Source organism: Phyllobates terribilis, unplaced genomic scaffold (genome assembly GCF_046119375.1).
Source record: "Phyllobates terribilis strain yellow unplaced genomic scaffold, ASM4611937v1 Scaffold_1__5_contigs__length_1240528914, whole genome shotgun sequence".
Lineage (NCBI taxonomy): Eukaryota > Metazoa > Chordata > Amphibia > Anura > Dendrobatidae > Phyllobates > Phyllobates terribilis.
Window position 1 is genome coordinate 897,295,515 of NW_027362761.1, and position 22,018 is coordinate 897,317,532.

Here is a 22,018-nt window from a genome sequence, read left to right on the forward strand (position 1 = left end):
TGGTGCAGCGATGATGGTATAACCCCCAACGGGAGGGGTATGGCCTCAGGGCAGCAGGTGAAGATGATGAGGGTTGTGACGGTCAGTAAGAAGAGTCAGAGTCAGGAGATGCAGTTTCAGGGGTTTTACTCACAAGTGTTCTCTCAGTCACTCTGGCCTTGAGTGACCACCCGAGCCGTGCTGCGTCCACCAGGTCCTGGACTCAGCTAACCCCCAGGCAGTTCTGAAGCGTGGTCCTGAGCTCCCTTCTCTCTCTCTGTCTCTGGCCGTTCCCACCAGGGATCCACCTTTGGCCGGCTCCCTCGGGTCTCTTAGTGGTCAAACCTCCTCTGGGTTCCCTGACCCTATGCTTGGTGTGCCTTTCTGGTGGATTTGGTGAGGGTCGTGGCAAATCTTGACCACGACCTCCGGTTCCTGGCTGAGGATAAGTGGCCTCCACCAGTTCGGGTTCCGGTACCCGTGTCCGCCAACCCTTCACCCTTTCTGGTCTGTTTCTGGGTTCTTGGGGTTCCCTCTGTCTTTCTCTCTGGGTCCTTCTTTCTCCTCTCTCCTCTGCAGGCTTAGCTCTGGAGCTGGGCCCAGCCGGAGCCACAGCTCCCTGTCAGCCCTCCTGGCTGAACTCCTCTGCTCTGCTCCTCAGGCTAAAAAGACCCTGTCCTAAGATGGTGCCCACCATATATACTCCCTCTATGTGTGAGCCCAGGTGACTAGCACCCAATGAGCTCCTAGCTTTACCCAGACTACTCCCCCTATCTGCCCCTACACTACTGGGATGTTCCACCCCCCTCCCACTCCAGCCAGGGACAGACGCTGTCGTACCTGCACATATACTGGTGGGAGTACCGTTGATCTGTCCCCCGGAAATGGGATGTATGTAGTGCATGCAGCCTACTGAGCTCAGTCCCACACTCCATCCTTACCCGGGAGTGGAATACCACACCTCTGGAGTGAGGTGCAATACCCCTGTAGCAGCCGAATCCTCAGGGTGCTACAATTGCCATTAACTGAAAAAGGAATAAAACTTTACCTAAAAGGATCTGTTAACGATATTACTGTAACTCCCTCTCATATCACCTATTTGGGCATCAAAATAGGTCGCTTGCCATCCTCTTTATACACGTTAAATTATCCCCCCCTCATCAAAAAAATTACTAATCAATTGAAGTCATGGCAGGATTTGCCCTTATCTTTTTTAGGTAGGGCACATTTGGTCAAGATGATCAGTGCTTCTAAAATTATGTATCAACTCCAAACTCTACCATTGCTACTGAAACACTCTGATGTAACTACACTCAACAGGGCCTTCAGTCATTTTATCTGGAATGGAAAACTTCCTAGGATTAATCTTGACAAACTTATGTCATCCAAAGATGATGGTGAAATCAATTTTCCAAGTATCAGGAATTATAACCTTGCCTGCCTCTTTCGTTACATAATAAACTGGCTCCACAAAAGACATACATACTTTGACTATTCATTGGAATCAGATTATGCTTGACTGCACTTCTACACTCTCGATATACTTCCTTACCCCTAGCAATCAAAAATTCAGTAACTTTTATATTCAAATATTTTTTTATTAAATTTTCAAGTAGAATGAAAAAAAAATATATACTGTATATATACACTACCGTTCAAAAGTTTGGGGTCATTTAGAAATTTCATTATTTTTGAAAGAAAAGCACATTTTTTTTCAATGAAGCTAACATTAAATGAATCAGAAATATACTCTATATATTGTTAATGTGGTAAATGACTATTCTAGCTGCAAACGTCTTGTTTTTATTGCAATATCTACATAGGTGTATATAGGCCCATTTCCAACAACCACCACTCCAGTGTTTTAATGGTACATTGTGTTTGCTAACTGTGTAAGAAGGCTAATGGATGTTTAGAAAACCCTAGAAAACCCTTGCACAAGTATGTTAGCCCAGCTGAAAATGTTTTGGCTGATTTGAGAAGCTATAAAATTGACCTTCCTTTTGAGCTAGTTCAGAATCTGGAGCATAACATTTGTTTGTTCTATGAAACTCTCAAAATGGCCAGAAAAAGAGAACTTTCATGTGAAACTCGACAGTCTATTCTTATTCTTAGAAATGAAGGCTATTCCATGTGAGAAATTGCCAAGAAACTGAAGATTTCCTACAATGGTGTGTACTACTCCCTTCAGAGGAGAGCACAAACAGGCTCTAACTAGAGTAGAAAGAGAAGTGGGAGGCCCCGCTGCAAAACTGAGCAACAAGACAAGTACATTAGAGTATCTAGTTTGAGAAATCGACGCCTCACAGCTCCTCAACTGGCAGCTTCATTAAATAGTACACGCAAAACGCCAGTGTCAACGTCTACAGTGAAGAGGCGACTCCGGGATGCTGGCCTTCAGGGCAAAGTGGCAAAGAAAAAGCCATATCTGAGACTGGCTAATAAAAGGAAAAGATTAACATGGGCAAAAGAACACAGACATTGAACAGAGGAAGATTGGAAAAAAGTTTTATGGACAGACGAATCAAAGTTTGAGGTGTTTGGATCACACAGAAGAACATTTGTGAGACGCAGAAAAACTGAAAAGATGCTGGAAAAGTGCCTGACGCCATCTGTCAAGCATGGTGGAGGTAATGGGATAGTCTGGGGTTTCTTTGGTGCTGGTAAAATGGGAGATTTGTACAAGGTAAATGGGATTTTGAATAAGGAAGGCTATCACTCCATTTTGCAACGCCATGCCATACCTTGTGGACAGTGCTTGATTGGAGCCAATTTCATCCTACAACAAGACAATGACCCAAAGCACACCTCCAAATTATGCATGAACTATTTAGGGAAGAAGCAGGCAGCTGGTATTCTATCTGTAATGGAGTGGCCAGCGCAGTCACCAGATCTCAACCCCATTGAGCTGTTCTGGGAGCAACTTGACCGTATGGTACTCAAAAAGTGTCCATCAAGCCAATCCAACTTGTGGGAGGGGCTTCAGGAAGCATGGGGTGAAATTTCTCAAGATTACCTCAGCAAATTAACAGCTAGAATGCCAAAGGTCTGCAATGCTGTAATTGCTGCAAAGGGAGCATTCTTTGACGAAAGCAAAGTTTTAAGGAGAAAATTATTCTTACTAATAAAAATCATTATTTCTAACCTTGTCAATGTCTGGACTGTATTTTCTAATCATTTTGCAACTCATTTGATAAATAAAAGTATGAGTTTTCATGGAAAACACAAAATTGTCTGGGTGACCCCAAACTTTTGAAAGATAGCGTATATAGATTTCATACAAACAGTACATATATAGTGAAATAGAGGTACACAAGTAAACAAGGTGAAATTATTCGGTTGGTGATATGATTCATAGCTTTAGATACGTAAGCTATATCTTATAGGTGCATTTTATAGACGGGTAACTTGGTTGATTCGTGTATAACATAAGTTATACAAAGATAACTATTTACATATTTGGAAGTACACAGAAATGTTTCAGGAAAACAAAGGGGAAGGGAAAATCGGATGGTGATATTAAGACACGATATGCCCGCTATGACTATCCTGTAAGTTAGATACAATTAGATGAATGAGGATGATGAGTCGAGTTAGATTGAGAAGACTAATATAGTCTTAAACAACGCTAAGGTCTCTACGGTGAATGTTTTGGAATCATAATAGAGTTCCAATCCTCCCATTTTCTGAAGTATTTTTTTAAAAGATTGTTTCTAAGGGCGTATGTATATTCATACGTGTTGTGGCATGCTAATTTTTCTATAGTTTTTTCCACAGTTGGGGGGGGGGAGGGTCTTTCCAAAGGGTGGCAATATTGCTTTTTGCTGTAAGGAGTATATGAGTGATGATACGTCTGTATCTGCATGGGAGGGTTTCAAGGCCCAAAAGGAGGAGCACCAGTTCTGGTGAAAGATGTATGTTTAAACCTGTGATATTGTTAATTAAGGATTCAATTCCAGACCAGCATGATTTGAGAATGCCAAGAGTGTGCAAAGCAGTCATCAAAGCAAAAGGTGGCTACTTTGAAGAACCTAGAATATAAGACATATTTTCAGTTGTTTCATGCTTTTTTGTTAAGTATATAATTCTACATGTGTTAATTCATAGTTTTGATGCCTTCAGTGTGAATATACAATTTTCAAAGTCATGAAAATACAGAAAAATCTTTAAATGAGAAGGTTTGTCCAAACTTTTGGTCTGTACTGTATGTGACCAGTTTTCCAGAAAAGGGGAGTTTGTGGGTATTTGAACATCTGAGCTAGATTTTGAGGGAGAAAACAGTTTAGGTTGTGAGAGTTGAGGATGTTTTGAATCTTCTTCCATATCTTTTCTTCTAGAATGTTGAGTTTGAATTTATCTCTAAGACATTGAAAAGGTATGAGTTTTTTCTTGTCATCGATTATATCTGAGATAAATCTAATGCCTAACTTCTTCCATGAATCTAGTTTGATTCTTGAGGATAACAGTTCAAGAATATCTACAACTATCCAGGTTGGAGAAACCGTGGGGTAGCTTTTGTGAGATAGTTTTAGAAGTAATCTTCAAGAGAAAATTGCAGATTTAACTGTGATTTCTTCTGGAAGTCTCTTAGTTTTGTCGCATAAGTAGGAGAGGGTGATTAGTCTAAGTCTGCCACTGGGTTTCAAAGGTTCTTCTAGGGCTATCCAGGTCGGCTTTTCTTTTTCTGCCCACCAATTCAGGCTAAGTTTGACTAAGGTGGCGTGGTAGTAGGCAGTTAAGTTGGGCAAGGCGAGTCCACCTCTTTTTTTGTTCTTTTCTAGGACAGACCTAGCTACCCTAGGTTTCTTTTTAGTCCAGGTAAAGGTGACCAGCTGTGTATGAAATTTTTGTAGCCACTTCTTCGGGATTAATAAAGGGATAGATCTAAAGATGTATAGGAGTTTTGGTAAAAGGCTCATTTTGTCGGCATTAATTTTGCCAAGCCAGGAGACTTCTAGTTTAGCTATATGCATAATGTCGATCTGTATGGTTTTGTAAATATCATTTAAATTTGTGTCTATGATTGATGTTAATGGTTTGGTGAGTTTTATTCCAAGATAGCTGATATTATTATTTTCCCAGGACAGTTCAAACTCCATTTTAAGAGTTTCCAAGATTTGTGGATCAAGGTTTAGGTGGAGGACTTGGGTTTTAGTCAAATTTATTTTGTAATATGAAATTTTGGAGAAGTGTTTAATTGTATCCAGTAGATTTCTAATTGAGTTAAATGGGTTTGAAAAAGTTATAAGAATATCATCTGCGAACAATGAAATTTTGTATTGTCTCTGCTTTATCTGGATACCACTTATTAGGGGATTTGCTCGAATTTTCTCAGCCAGAGGTTCTATATAGAGATCGAAAAGGGTGGGAGAAAGGGGACAACCTTGCCTCGCGCCATTGGTAAGTGCAATTCCATCTGACAGAACATTGTTGGTCAGAATTTTTGCTGAGGGGCAAGAATAGAGAGATGTGATAGCATTTAAGATGTTTCCCTCAAATCCAAATTTTTTTAGAGTTTGAAAGAGGAAGCCCCAGTGGACTCTGATGAATGCTTTTTCTGCGTCGACAGCGACCACCAGGGCGGGAGTTTTAGTTTTTTCAATATAGGATAGCAGATTAATGGCACGTCTAGTAGCATCAGACGTTCCCCTTCCAGGGATAAATTCCACTTGATCTTTTTGAAGAAGCCTAGGGGAGATTTTTTGAAGTCTTGAGGTAATAGTTTTGGCGATGATTTTTAGGTCTGTATTTAGAAGTGAGATAGGGCGGTAGTTGCTGACATTCTCGGTGTCACTCTTGTTTTTGGATATCACCGTGATTATTGCCTCCTGCATTTCTGCTGGGAAGGCGTCTTGGCATGTAGTGGAGGAGTTGATAAGTTTAGTAAGGAAGGGAGCAAGAGAGTTTTTAAAGTTTAGGTAATATTCGTTCTGTAGGCTGTCTGGGCCGGGAGATTTGCATTTTGCTAATGAATTGATTGTCGCCAAAATTTCTGTTTCAGTAAAGGGGGAATTGAGATAGTTCAAGTCTTCATTTGAAAGAGAGGGAAGTTGGATAGAGTCTAGGAATTTGTCTATGTCAGACTTCGAGGGAGAGATTTCAGTTGGGTCTTCTTTCAGATTATAGAGCTTTCTATAGAAACTGGCAAAAACATTTGAGATGTCTTTCGGGTTTTTATGTAATGAGTTTCGCTTATGTTTGATTTTGAGGATTCTAGTTTTGTGTCTATGAATCTTAATTTTGTTGGCAAAGAGTTTAGATGGTTTGTCCATGCAGTTGTGGAAATTGCTTTGATAGTACGGATGTATTTGTCATATTCAGATGTTAGCAGATTCTTAGTTGAACTTGCAGTTGAAGGATTTCTGTGTGAGTTTTATCATTAGGGGACAATTCTAGTTGGATCTCTAAGTTTTTGATTTTTTTAATAATGTTTTCAGAATTTTTAATGTTGTCGCGTTTTAGTCTAGGGTTGAGTTGAATTTGGTGGCCTCTTATTACCGCTTTATGAGTGGCCCAGAGGGTTGAAATTGCGATGTTTTCTAAATCGTTCTCCTGAAAATAAAGATTTATAGAATTTTGTATTGCTTCTCTATGGGTGGGGGAATAGGTAAGAGTTTGCTCACCAGAGCTTTTTTACAGAGTGGGTGGGGCCATGGGTGACTTCGAAAATAATCGGCGAGTGGTCAGACCATGACCTGGAAAGGATATTAACAGATTTAATGTTTTGAAGTGTATGGATATCAGTTAAGAGTAGGTCAATTCGGGCAAATGATCTATGGGTATCAGAGTAGAGGGTGTACTCAATTGAGGAAGAATTAATGCAGCGAACGGTGTCAAAAAGTTCCTCTCTATTTAACCAGGGATCGAGCGAAGTGTTTAAATTCCTAGATTTGTTGGAAGAATCCAAGGAAGGGTTAGGTACTGCATTAAAGTCTCCGAATATGAGTAACTGTCCTTTTTGTGATTCATGTATCATTTTGATTAGTCTTTTTAGGAAAGTAATTTGTCCCTTGTTAGGGGCATACATGTTGACTAGGGTGTAGCATGTATCATTTATTTTGCAGATGAGAATTAGAAAGCGGCCATCTTCATCTTTAATTAAGTTGATTTTTTCAAATTTTACAGTGTCTTTGACAATGATAGCTACTCCTGCCCTTTTCTTTTTATTAGAAGATAGAAAAATATTTGGGTAGTTTTTTGTTCATGAATTCAGGTGGATTATCAATTGAAAACTTAGCTTCCTGTATGCCTGCAATGTCAATATTTAATTTTGTAAGTTCTTTCCATATTAGGAATCATTTCTGGGGTGAATTTAGACCTTTAACGTTGTAGGATAAGAATTTGTTAGCCATAGTCTGAGTCAGGTGCTTGGGTAGCAATGTGGAATTTTTGGTAAGATAGAGTGCATAGGGGCATAGGGGTAACATTTTGAGATAGTAATTCTGTGACTTCCATTTTCACGAGGGGTTAATGGTAAATGAACGATGAAAGAAAAACCGTGTTCAGAGGCACCCGTAAATTTTAAGGGACTCGTAGGTCACTAAAGAGCTGGTAGAGCGGAAGGGTCAAAGCAAATGTAAAACTTCCGAGGAGACTAAAGTTTTAGCCTTTGTGCCTAGGCTGGACCTTAGTTAGAGAGAAATGGGTTAAGTGCTTAGGTGTGATATGAAGCTTCATGTATTGGATATATGGAGATCCTTAAGAGTTTTTAATCCCACTGCTGTCTCGTCAATTGTGATCATCTTTTGTTTAAAGGAGAAGATGACATTAGTGGTTGGTCGTCCCCATCTGTACGGAATTTTTTTCTCTTGGAGGATATCAGTGATCAGTTTCAGTGCCTTGCGTCTAGTCATAGTCTCTTTTGATATGTCGGTGAAGACTTTAATTTTTTCTCGAATGGAGAGGGCAATGTTTTATTGATCCTTAAGAAGTTGGTGATCTGGTCCCTCGTCTGATAAAATGAAAATTTTACTATGACATCTCTAAGGATATCATTGGGTAGATGGGATGGCTTGGGTAGTCTATGTGCTCTTTCTAATGAATATTGGATATCCGATAAGGTGGGAATTGTTGTTTTAATCATGTCTTTCATGAAGGACATGAGTTTGGGGTTTTTGACCTTTTCCGGAATTCCTCTAAATTTGAGGTTGTTGCGGCGGTCTCGATCCTCTCTATCCGCTAGTTTATCTTTCAGAAACTTTATTTCTTCTTTCATCTGGTCTTGTCCTTTTTTGAATTCTTTACTTTCCTTCTTCAGGTCAAGTACTGCTCTCTCATTGTTTTCTGTTCTGGAGACAACTGTCCCTAGTGAGTATCGCATGTCATCAAACTGTTCTGTGAGGTCTTCCTTTAGAGACTGCTTGAAAGAAGAGAAGAGTTTGTGAAAAAAGTCTCTATCCATAGGTTGACCCACGTTGAAGTTCAGTAAAGGGTCGTCTTCAGAGTTATCCTTTCTTGATCTTCGTCGAACTGAGCTTTTGAATTTAGTGTCATCTTCAGAGTCAGTATCGTCTGGAAGACTGTAATTTAGGTGAGGTTTGGTCTGTATTTCTCTTTCTTTACGTTTAGTGATGAGTTGTGAATTTTCATATGCCATCAAGTCTTCAGGGGATGATCTTTGATTTTCTGGATGAGTTTCAATTATTTCTGAGCTGCCTTCAGGTTTTAGGTCAGTGGTAGTTTGAACCGAAGAGGTTGATTTGAGTTTTTGTTGATCTTTACCTGAATCGGTTGTTTGGTCGTTATTAGCTGGTTTACTATTAAGATTGGATTTTGTTTTTGGAGGCATTTTATTTAAATTAGCGGTAGTGTTAGGGAGATCTCTTTAATCGGGCTCGATATTTGGAGTTTGGAGTTTCAGATCTTGGACCGGAAGCAGTGAGAAACAGTTGAATGATTTAGAAGGAGATCAAGACTACATTATGTCTAGTTATAGAAATATGTGTGTAATATTGAGTAGCTTATCACAAGGAAGTAGCGTTAGATGATGGCTAGGTTGTAATATGTAAGATTTTTTGTGTGGGGAGGAGGGGAGGAAGGAGAGGTGAAGGTGGACAGTAGTAGGGAGGGTTTGTAATTGTCGTAGCTTATATATGTGAGGTTTTGGGTTTGCGCTGGGTTTCTTGGCTCTGTAGAGGTGGCAGAGCTCCCAGTAGCAGTAATAGGTACTTAACAGTACAGTTTACTTTACAATAATAGTTATTTCAGCAACAATGTAAAGAAGAGGAACGGCACTTATACAAGTTGTAGTAGTAGAAGTAGGAAATTCAGTAACTTTTAAAGACACCATTTCCACATGGAAAGCGGTTAGGAAGAAATATGGCCTTTCTTTCAGAATTTCGAAGCACCTGCCACTTTGGCGTAATCCAGAATTTCCACAGGGCATTGAAAACAAATTATTTCTTAAATGGCAACAAGCGGGTATAGACAATATTTCTTACCTCCTCCACCCAACCGATCAGAGATGGTTGACGTACCCAGAGTGTATGGATAAATATGGTCTACCTCTCCAACAAGTCTTTCAATATGAACAAATCAGACTTTCCGTTATGTCAAACTTAAGGGATGTTACTTTCGAGACCTTCCAAAATGAATTAGATGCCATTCTACTGTCCCCTACAGGCACCCCCTCAATATCTAGTCTTTATTCGGTCATGAAATCTAATCTGTTGAAGATACACCCGGACATTTTCTTTAAATATTGGAAGCAACAATTGGAAGATGCTGAAATTCCCACTAAGATCAGATTAGACTGGAAGATATTTAGAAAATACATTATTAATGAAACATGGAGAGAAACTCAATATAAAATAATACATGGGGCCATATACGCCTTTAATATAACGAAAAAAGATCCTTCATCAAATAAACTAATTGCATGCCCTAAGTGTCATCATCCATATTCTGATCTTATGAATGGCCTATGGTCCTGCACCGATTCAACGGTATATTGGGAACATGTTTCAGATCTGATGAATACTATATTGGGTCCAGAGTACACCCTCTCTCCATACTTAGCCTTACTGCATTATTGGAGGAACCTAGAGAATCCCTACAAAAAAAACAAAAGCCCCCCAAAACTGCTTCATACCCTACTCTTTCTGGCAAAAAAACAGCTACTCAAACACTGGCTAGACCCTAACATTCCCACCATAGCAGAGCTGATAATCCAATTGAAACACTTTATGGGAGTAGAACAACTAGACGCCCTTAGTAACAGGGAACAACAGGCTGGCAAATTTTTGTCAAAATGGAAACAGTTTATTATAACATGTTGCTCTCTGACCGAAAAAAATAAAATTGTCGAGCCATTTACTTCTACAGAATGGTATATTGTAGAGGACCTAAATAACAACTTAGGACTATTATGTGTAAACTAAAACATGGGAGATAATAAGTACGAATTAATTATATTTACTTAATTCCTTTTGCTGACAATGATGACTGTATGTTGTTAATACTTAAGCTTTGTTTATTTGTTGTGCCAGCTAATCACAATCTATGGACTATATATTGGGCCTGATCTGCGTACAGGCTCCTGATTATTGTTCATTTTGGCATTGTTCAATATGTCTATATATGTTTTTCCTTTTCTGAACATTCAAATAAAAATGATGTTTGAAAAAAAAAATGTCATTCCTGATTGGATTCCATGCTGTCATTTGGGGCGTGACGCATGTCAATGATGTGCAGCACGCTCCATGCGGTCCTATAGAATCCAATAGACTTTAGCAGCATCAGTGTCTGACGAAAGACACAGTAAATTTTGCAACTTTTTGAAAATTTGCAAATAATGAGTCAGGAGAAAACATCTGAAACCCTAAACCACATCCACAGTGGTGAACTAAAAGAACAAATCAAAAAAACAGGTGGACACATGTAAAATAGACTTCAAAAAAAGTCACAAATGGAAAGATGTTTTTGGTGCAATCAAAAACAAAAGGTGCACAGCACCAAAAACTTGACAAAAAACAGGCACAAATACAATAATGAATCGGTCCCATTGTGTAAAAGTAATTTAATATTACAAAATAGATGAGTAAAGAAAAAGTAAACCCTACCTATCACCAGCCTAAATTATAGTATCAGTCCTGTCCCTATTACCCAAACTTCTATTTTGTCCTAGCTGAAAATGACTGACTGGATGTGTAAACAAATAGTCCAATTTTTTTTAATCAGTTATTTTTAAAAAGCAAACTTGATAAATTTTAGCTGTATACTTCATCCCTAAAAACAACAAAAAATACTTAAAAGAGTTGTCCTCTTAGCAAACATCTGTGCGCAGGCTCTGTTGGACCATGTGCACACATTGAGTATTTGATGAGTTTTTAACCTCAGTATTTGTAAGCCAACAACACGGCCTAAATCAATGTGTTTTTAAATGGGTTGAAGAGCTGTAAATTGTTACTTTTAGATGTGCTAGTAATATGATTACATACAGCTACCTAGTATACTTATTGCTTTTTTTTCAATGGGTGACCTGATCCTCAGCTATCAGCCATTGTCCTGGGTTAAACAGCTCCATTTCTGCCCCAGTGTTCAACAAAGGAAAGTGTTTCCTGATTCGGCACATGATCAGAGCAGTCTGACCGTCTCATTTTAAAGCTAAAGCCAGTCCCCTTTTCTTTGACAGCCAAGACACAGAGCAGAACGTGTCTTTTTAGGTAGTCAATAACTTGAAATGTGCATACCATGAGATGTGATGCTAGAAATGTAGAAGAATATATATTGCTGGTTCACTTTACCATGACAGGTCTTTTTCATATGCCTGCATTGAACATTAATTCTAACTGGTATGAAACATGACCTAGTGTATAACAAATTAGCTCTTAATCACAAATAAACTTTGGCAAATTATTGTTAAAAAAAATTGCCCTCATTAATCTAGTACAACATACCTATTCACAGTTTTATTCCACACCACAAAAACAACCAAATTTAACCCAGCTGGAAAAATAAATAGTTGGGTCTATGTGTATCTTATTTACTGTCATCGCACAATTTAAAACAGTATAGGAACGTCCTTCAGTGCAAATCATGGCAACCAATCATAACATAAGAAATGATGTAGACTAAATCAATAAAAATAATAATCCAATGTGACCACTTATATATGTATGCCCAGATATTAAAACAGATCCAAACTTTCTGCATTGTATGTAGAATGGCTTGTCTGGGTAGTATATATTAAAGAGCATGTGGTTTATAACTGGCTAGCACTGTTCTGTTTCTTTTCCTGACCTCAGATCAGTAAAATGTAGTTACTTTTACAACTCATGGTTCATCCATTTATTCTGTCAAACATTAGTAAGAAAATATATAAGTATTATCAGTTTCAGATGTTTCCTATGTTCTCAGAACATATATATCCATGTTGTTTAAAAGTTGTAAAACAAAAAAATTGTGATTCATTTCTTCATTTTTCTTTACTTCTTTAGACAACTTGTTTTTAAATTACCTGTTACTTCGGGTATCTTAATGACAACTGTGTTTCTCCAGAAACAGAATTTTTGATAGATTGGACGGAAAGTATATTTGTAGCTATATCAAATGTGCACCAATGATCCTTTGCTATTTACTATTTAATCAGTAGATCACAATCACTGGTGGCATTGCAGTCTACTATAGGAACCTGTCATGTTGAGCATAAAGTCTAATTGATATATAGTGGGCCTGGAGAAAGGAAGCCAGAGGCGGACAATTAAAAATATATTTATTGAGAAGATAAAAAGCAAATAAATTATAAAATGTAAAATATAAGAGGGTGAGGACAAGGATAAAAGGTAATGGGCGTCACTCAGATTGATGGACCAATAGCTTTGGAGGGTACCACGCTAATTATAAGAGGAACATCAATACAGCATAAATACAATTTAAAATTAGTTGAGAGATCTTTCTTCTCAGATGCGACGGGCGGGTAGAGTCAGCTGGGCCCGTTAAGCGTAGGGACTCACGTAATGCCTATAGCAAAAGAGGGGGAGAAGGAGTATTAATATAATGGATGTGGTAATCGCGTAGGATCCCACTGGGTTAATGGTTACGAAATGTAAATAGATAAGATAAAAGCAAATCTGAAAAGATACCTGCTTGTAGATGGCAATCAGTAGGTAGTGGAGGGTACGCAGAGTATCCTAGTGGGGTAGTGGCTAGAAGTGGATCTAAGGGGGGAAAAAAAAAAAAAATAAATAAATAAAGGAGACTGAGAAATAGAGGAATAGAGGGTGAAGAACAATTGTTCAGTCAATTCCTCCTTTGGTGGGGATGCCAATAGGATGGAAGTGATTCTAACTCGTACTGGAGGGAAATTAATTAAAAGTATGTAATGGTAATCAGTAGTAGCTTGGATAAAAATAAAGTAAGTACCTGTAAGGCTGGAGAAGCGGCGGGAGGTGTCCAGGAAGAGTGAAGTTGGACTAGTAAATATTGACCCCTTAGGTCGGTGCAATAACTAGTAAAGACTGCACCAGGAGGCTCAGGATGAGCCGGGTAGGTCCAAGTTAAAATAGACTATCGGGTAACAGGAGATTCTGATTCTAAAAAACGTAAGCGATAAATATATGTAAGCGATAAATAAATGTTTGGTGGTGTCAGTATTGGTGAAAGAGCCAATTTAACGCAATGGATGCTTAGTATGAGGGTATAAGGTTATATTTACCTGCCCGGTAGTAGGTATAGGATATTGGCGACTGGTTTAAGTGATGTCTCAATAACTAGTTAAGACTGCACCAGGAGGCTCAGGATGAGTCAAGTAGGTCCAAGTTGAATAGACTACCAAGTAGCAGGAGGTTCCGATTCTAAAAATAAGTAAGCAATAAATAAATGTTTAGTGGTGTTAATCTTGGTGATAGAGCTAGGTTTAACGCAATGGATGCTTAGTATGAGCGTATAAGGTTATATTTACCTGCCCGGTAGCTGGTAAAGGATTTGGGCGATTGATCTGAGTGATGTCTCAAGTAGATAGTAATTCCTGGAATAGTTAGCCTGAGATAGGTAGGGCACAGGGTTACAGCTGCATCAGGAGGCTCTGACTGAGCTTGGAGTTGGTCAGCGTCTAGCGGACTAAAAGAGATCAGTAAACAGATAAATAGAGCTAGCAAGTAGGTCCTAAGTCGTTATTGTGAGGTTTGAATACCTAGAGGATGGTCTGGATGGCAGCAGGATGGTGCAGCAGGAGGCTTGTCCCAATATTGGGGAGCTGCAGGTGCTGCTTAGGAGAAGAAGGATTGTCGTCACTGTAAGGCTGTGATGTGCACCTGCAGCTCCCCAATATTGGGACAAGCCTCCTGCTGCACCATCCTGCTGCCATCCAGACCATCCTCTAGGTATTCAAACCTCACAATAACGACTTAGGACCTACTTGCTAGCTCTATTTATCTGTTTACTGATCTCTTTTAGTCCGCTAGACGCTGACCAACTCCAAGCTCAGTCAGAGCCTCCTGATGCAGCTGTAACCCTGTGCCCTACCTATCTCAGGCTAACTATTCCAGGAATTACTATCTACTTGAGACATCACTCAGATCAATCGCCCAAATCCTTTACCAGCTACCGGGCAGGTAAATATAACCTTATACGCTCATACTAAGCATCCATTGCGTTAAACCTAGCTCTATCACCAAGATTAACACCACTAAACATTTATTTATTGCTTACTTATTTTTAGAATCGGAACCTCCTGCTACTTGGTAGTCTATTCAACTTGGACCTACTTGACTCATCCTGAGCCTCCTGGTGCAGTCTTAACTAGTTATTGAGACATCACTTAAACCAGTCGCCAATATCCTATACCTACTACCGGGCAGGTAAATATAACCTTATACCCTCATACTAAGCATCCATTGCGTTAAATTGGCTCTTTCACCAATACTGACACCACCAAACATTTATTTATCGCTTACATATATTTATCGCTTACGTTTTTTAGAATCAGAATCTCCTGTTACCCGATAGTCTATTTTAACTTGGACCTACCCGGCTCATCCTGAGCCTCCTGGTGCAGTCTTTACTAGTTATTGCACCGACCTAAGGGGTCAATATTTACTAGTCCAACTTCACTCTTCCTGGACACCTCCCGCCGCTTCTCCAGCCTTACAGGTACTTACTTTATTTTTATCCAAGCTACTACTGATTACCATTACATACTTTTAATTAATTTCCCTCCAGTACGAGTTAGAATCACTTCCATCCTATTGGCATCCCCACCAAAGGAGGAATTGACTGAACAATTGTTCTTCACCCTCTATTCCTCTATTTCTCAGTCTCCTTTATTTATTTATTTTTTTTTTTTTTTTCCCCCCTTAGATCCACTTCTAGCCACTACCCCACTAGGATACTCTGCGTACCCTCCACTACCTACTGATTGCCATCTACAAGCAGGTATCTTTTCAGATTTGCTTTTATCTTATCTATTTACATTTCGTAACCATTAACCCAGTGGGATCCTACGCGATTACCACATCCATTATATTAATACTCCTTCTCCCCCTCTTTTGCTATAGGCATTACGTGAGTCCCTACACTTAACGGGCCCAGCTGACTCTACCCGCCCGTCGCATCTGAGAAGAAAGATCTCTCAACTAATTTTAAATTGTATTTATGCTGTATTGATGTTCCTCTTATAATTAGCGTGGTACCCTCCAAAGCTATTGGTCCATCAATCTGAGTGACGCCCATTACCTTTTATCCTTGTCCTCACCCTCTTATATTTTACATTTTATAATTTATTTGCTTTTTATCTTCTCAATAAATATATTTTTAATTGTTCGCCTCTGGCTTCCTTTCTCCAGGCCCACTACCACTGGCGCGAATTTATACCTATTATTTAACCTAACCTTTACCTGGACACCGGTGGTTCCCTGTCCATTAATTCGCCGCTTTGTTAGTGTTTAGCCGGTAGCGCCTTCTAAACCTACTATAATTGATATATAGGTTTAAGGAAGAAGATTCAGCATAACTTGTATTTATCTGTTCTTATTTTGTGCTTTCTGAGTGAAAAAGAAATTCCAAATGAATGTGGCGCTCAGGGCCGGAGTCAGCACCGGGCACACCCGGGCAAGTGCCGGGGCCCTGGACCATTAAGGGGGCCCATTCGCTGTCGGGGCCCGGGCCGCTTCACCGGCATCTGTGCAGGGTTGCCGGTGCTGTCCGAGCCCTGCTCTGCTTTATGCAGCAGCGGTCAGTGTGCTGCTGCTCCACCAATCAGGCCCAGTGCTGTCACTTTCAAGACATGGCCACACACTGTGCACTGTGCGGCTGTGTCTGGTAGTAATGACACAAAGGGGCGACACTGTACCTTTAATTGTGCTTGTGCATCACACCTGCTGCGTCATTATTACCAGACACAGCCGCACAGCGCACAGCTCGCGGCCATGTCTTGAAAGTGACACTGGGCCTGATTGGTGGGTGCATGAAGCAGATCAGGGCTTGGACAGCACTGGCGGCCCTGCACAGATGCCGGGGAAGCGGCCCAGGCCCTGATGGTGAGTGGGCCACCCTGATGGTCCAGGGCCATGTGACACCCTGTAGGCCCTGCATTGCCACATGACTGAGGGGCTGGACAGGACACAGGCCAGGGGGCAGCTTCCCCAATCCCCATATTAAAAATATTTCTAATGTGTGTGTGTGTGTGTGTGTGCATGTATGATGTGAATATCTGTGTATGTCAGTGTGTATGACTGTGTATATATATTTATGTCTGTTTTATATGTTTATAAGAATGTGTTCAAATATGTATGTTTCTGTGTATATGTTTGTATATGTGTGTGTCTGTATATTGTTTGTGTGTATATCTGTGTACCATGTGCATGTGTGTATCTGTGTACCATGTGCATGTGTGTGCATATCTGCATACTGTGTGTATGTGTGTGTGTGCGCACGCGTGTCTGCGTACTGTGTGCATGTCTGTGTACTGTGTGTTTGAGTGTGTGCATGTCTGTGTATTGTGTGTGTGTGTGCATGTTTGCATATGTGAAGGATGAGGGGACAGCCTGGGCACTGTGTTGTATACCTATATTTCTCCACTGTATCTGTGCATCATAAATCATGGTATGTGTTAAAGGGGCCTACTGAGACGCTTTCGCCCGGGGCCCATGAAAACCTAGAGTCGACCCTGATCCAAGTGAAGAACACTCTCCAGGAAGTAGGTGTTTCAGTAACTAAGTCTACTTTAAAGAGAATTCTTGAGAGCAAATACAGAGGGTTCAGCAAAAGGTGCTAACCCTTAATCAGTCTTAAAGAGGATTTCCCACAAACAAAAGTTCATTTTAATCAATGGCTGTGTCTGACCCTGTATAGAACATGGTCTGATCATACCGCATCTCCTGGGCAATGGAGGAAGCAAAAGACAATACAGACATTACAGCAGGGGATCATCGCTGATACTTTTTGTGAGGTAAAAAATTTCTCTGCCTGTTTTTAAAAAATGTTTTTCTTTAAAGAACAAATCAGCTGCGATCCTGTGCTGAAATGTCTGTATTGTCTTTTGTGTACTCACAATAAAACATAAAAAACTAAACCAAAATGGATTTTCCTGGGAAAAATGTTAAGGAACATCCTGTCCAGGGTAATGACTTGTATATAAGGTAAAATAAATAACAAAAACAAAAAATGCTCCTCCACACCTTCATCTATGTTCAAACGTAGCGATTTTGATGCGTTTTTGCACTTTTGCATTGCTTTCAAAGGTGAAAAATGCATTCACTAGTAAATGTCATTTTAACATTTTACTACCTTATCTGGCCATATTGTATGTGAGACATGATTAGACACATCCTGTTTCATTTATGAAGGAGGAACTCTGAAAGTCACAAAGCCTATTTTAATAGGGCCATCAGGCGGCCTTTACTATTCTTAAAGGCTAAGCAGTCGGCCTTCGCTATTGTTAGAGAGCCATCAGCCGGCAATGCTTTGTTGTTCCCATTATTAACGAGTGGGTCTCCTATACTGTTATTGCATTTGCAGTGACTGCAAGGGCTGCCAAAAATTGGACGCACCCCAATACCCCTTTGAAAAGACATAGAGAGGGGGCCCCAGGAAAAAAAATCCCATTATAAAGGAGTGGGTCTCCTTTAGTAATAATACCCATGCAGTGACTGCAAGGGCTGCCTAAATTTAGGAAATACCCCAATATCAATTTAAAGACAAATAGAGGTGGACCTCAGTAACGACATGTTCCCATTAGAAAGGATCGGTTCTGCTATACAGTTATAGGGTATGCAGTGAGTACAACGGCTGCCAAAATTTGGGAAAAACCCCAATTCCAATTTAAAGAAACATAGAGGTGGTCTTCAGTAACGACATGTTCCGATTAGAAAGGAGCGGTTCTGCTATACAGTTATAGGGTATGCAGTGAGAACAACGGCGGCCAAAGTTTAGAAAAAAAGCCAATACCAATTTAAAGACACATAGAGGTGGGCCTTAGTAATGACATGTTCCCATTAGAAAATAGCGGTTCTGTTATGCAGTTATAGGGTGTCCAGTAAGTACAACGGCTGCCAAAATTTGGGAAAAACCCCAATACCAATTTAAAGACACATAGAGGTGGGCCTCAGTAACAAAATATTCCCATTAGAAAGGATCAGGTCTCCCATACTGTTCTTGCATATGCAGTGACTGCAATGGCTGCCAAAAATGTGGAGACACTCCAATGTCCCTTGCAAGAGACGTAGAGGAGGGCCTCATGAAAAAAATGTTCCCATTATTAGGAAGGGGGTCTCCCATACTGTTATTGCCTATGTAGTGAATGCAACGGCTGTCAAAAATTTGGAGGCACTCCAATGCCCCTTGCAAGAGACATAGTGGAGGGTTTCATGAGAAAAATGTTCCCATTATTAGGAAGTGAATCTCCCATACTGTTATTGCCTATGCAATGAATGCAACAGCTGCCAAAAATTTAGAGGCACTCCAATGCCCCTTGCAAGAGATGTAGATATGGAGATATGGTAGATATGGTGGTGATATGGTGGTGGAGGATGAGGATAAGGATAAGGAGGAAAAAATAGACAAAATTAAGAAGTGTATACCCATGTCTGGATGTGAAGACAGAGGTACATGGGAATAGAGTTAGACCTCCCAAAAAAAAAACCACTGTATTTGAGTTTATGTTACGCTGCTATCATTCGGAGGTGTTGAGAAGTCTGGCCCAATCCAGCCCCTGTTCCTTTTGATAAGAGTCAGGCTGTCAGCATTTTCAGTTGACAGGCGGATGCGTCTATAATTAATAATTCCCCCCGGCGGCACTAAAAACCCCCTCTGACAAAGCGCTAACGGCAGGGCAGGCCAGGACCTCCAAGGCGTAGAGAGCCAGTTCATGCCACGTGTCCAGCTTGCATACCCAATAATTATAAGGCACAGCGGAATCACAGAGGACGTTGGTACGGTACTCCTTCAGCATCTTCACAAACTTTTCCCTCATTTGTGAGACTACCCCGCACATCAAGGCTTGTGCGATGGTAGGGTCTGAGAAAACTGTCCCAGAACTTTGACAGTGTTCCCCTGCCTCTGCTGGATTGGATTTGTGTCACTCTGGCCTGTGCTTCTTGGTTGTCCAATGAACTGTGACCTCTGCCACCAGCGTTTTCAGATGGGAATTTTTTTAATAATTCCGCAACAATGGCTTTCTGGTACTGCCTCATTTTAGCTGACCTGTCCGCCACGGGAATAAGAGATAAAAAGCTCTCCTTGTAGTGTGGGTCTAGAAGTGTTACTAACTAGGAATGACTGTCACCCAAAAATTTGGAGAATGCGAGGGTCACGGGAAAGGCAGCGTAACATAAACTCAGCCATATGTGCCAGACTGCTATATAGGCAAGACTTCCATTTCCTCACCAAGATGATGACTGACCATGCCCTCCTCATCATCCTCCTCCTCCCTCTCCTCAGGCCATCCATACTGAACGGACGGTAAGACAATTGTGTCGGCAGTACCGTCTATAGCACAGGAAACTAGCCCCTCTTTTTCCACCTCCTTCCCCTCCTCTTCCTCATTGTCACCCAATCCATGTTGGGATGAGATGAGGCTGGGCTGTATGGAATCACCCTGTATGGTTCCTTGCTCCATCTCATCATGCTCCGCCTGCAATGCCTCCTCTTTAATTGTGAGCAGCGAGCATTTCAGAAGACATAGAAGCGGGATGGTGACGCTAATTATGGCGTCATCGCCGCTCACCATTTTGGTGGAGTCATCAAAGTTTTGGAGGATGGCACAGATGTCTGACATCCATGCCCACTCCTTAGTTCTTATGTGTGGAGGCTGACCTGAATACCAACGGCCGTGTTGATGTTGGAAGTCAACAACTGTCCTCTGCTGCTCACAAATCCTTCTCAACATCTGCAACGTTGAGTTCCAATGCATGGGGACATTGCTCACCAGTCAGTGAGCTGGAAGCTGGAAATGCTGCTGAAGCACGGCAAGGGTGGCAGAAGCTGTAGCTGACTTTGGAAAATGGGCACACACACGGCATACTTTGACAAGCAGATCCAGCCCATCTGGGTAGGTTTTGAGAAACCACTGAACCACAAGGTTAAACACATGGGCCAGGCATGGTACGTGTGTGAGCTCACCTCGCTTCAGAGCTGCCACCAGGTTTGGGCCATTGTAACACACGACCATGCCTGGCTGAAGGTTCAGCGGTGTCAGACACAGATCTGCCTGCTCTTTCAGAGCTGTTGACAACTCTTCAGCATTGTGCGGTTTGTCACCTAAGCATATTAGCTTCAGCACAGCATGTTGCCGCTTGGCCGAGGCAGTTCTGCAGTGCTTCCAGCTTGTGAATTATGTGGTCATTTCGGAGATGGAAGCTGAAGAGGAGGAGGAGGAGGTGCAGGAGCTGTAGAATGTGGGGTCAACCCTGATTGACGCAATCCTCGGCGTCGGGAGGACGTGTTCCGTCCCAAGGTCCAACTGGATCCCGGCTTCCACTATATTAACACAGTGTGCCGTCAGTGAGATGTACTGTCCCTGCCCACAAGCACTTGTCCACATGTCAGTGGTTAGGTGGACTTTCCCAGTAACTGTATTGTTGAGGGCACAGCTAATGTTGTGGAACACGTGCTCGTGTAATGCGGTGACAGCACACCGGGAGAAATAGTGGCGGCTGGGGACCGAGTACCGAGGGACAGTTGCTGCCATCAGGTTGAGGAAAGGTTCAATCTCCACGAGCCTAAAAGGCAACATTTAGAGTGCAAGCATTCGCGAAATGTGTGAATTTAGTAGTGTGGGCTGTGGGACGTTTGCTGCGCATTTGCGCTTGCATTCCAAGGACTGGGATAGGGACAACTGAATGCTGAGCTGTTACAAGGACGTGGATGTGGTTGCTGATGGTGCTAGTTGAGAGTGTGCAACGACACGTGCAGGGCAGGAGGCATCTTCTCATGTGCCATGGACAGGGGATTGGCATGCAGGCACAACAGCGGAAGAAGCAGTGGTGTCACCCACAGACACTGTTTCTGGACCCTGGTGTTAGGCCCACCTAGTCTGGTGCTTTGCTTTCATGTGCCTGATCATGCTTGGTGGTTAGGCTGCTAGTTTGCTACCCCTGCTGATGCTGGCCTGGCAGATTTTGCAAATGTCCTTTTTGGGGTTATCTGCAGAGTCTTTAAAAAACAACCAGACTCAGGAAGATCTAACAGTTGTACTGGCAACTTCCTTCGTGCTGGTGTACCAGGGAATGCTTGCCGGTCTTATGTCTGCAGCCACCACACTACTTGTTCCTGCCTGTTGTGATGTTATGCCTATTTCCACCTGTGTGCTGCTGTCCTCGCTTTGCATGTCCCCCTGCCTGGTTGGGTTAGTGACTTCATCAACCACCACCTCGTCTTCCACTTCCGCACCCTGGTCCTCCTCCTGACTTTCTGGCAATTGTGTCTCATAATCATCATCCACCTCTTACAACAGTAATTGCACTTTCCCACTTTCACCTTTGTGTGACAATGGCTGCTCAAATATTTGGGCATCGCTACACGCGTTCTCCTCTTGCCCCGTTTGAAGCTGACCGAGTGAGAGGCCCGAATCTATAAATGGAAAAGTGAACAGCTCTTCGGAGTG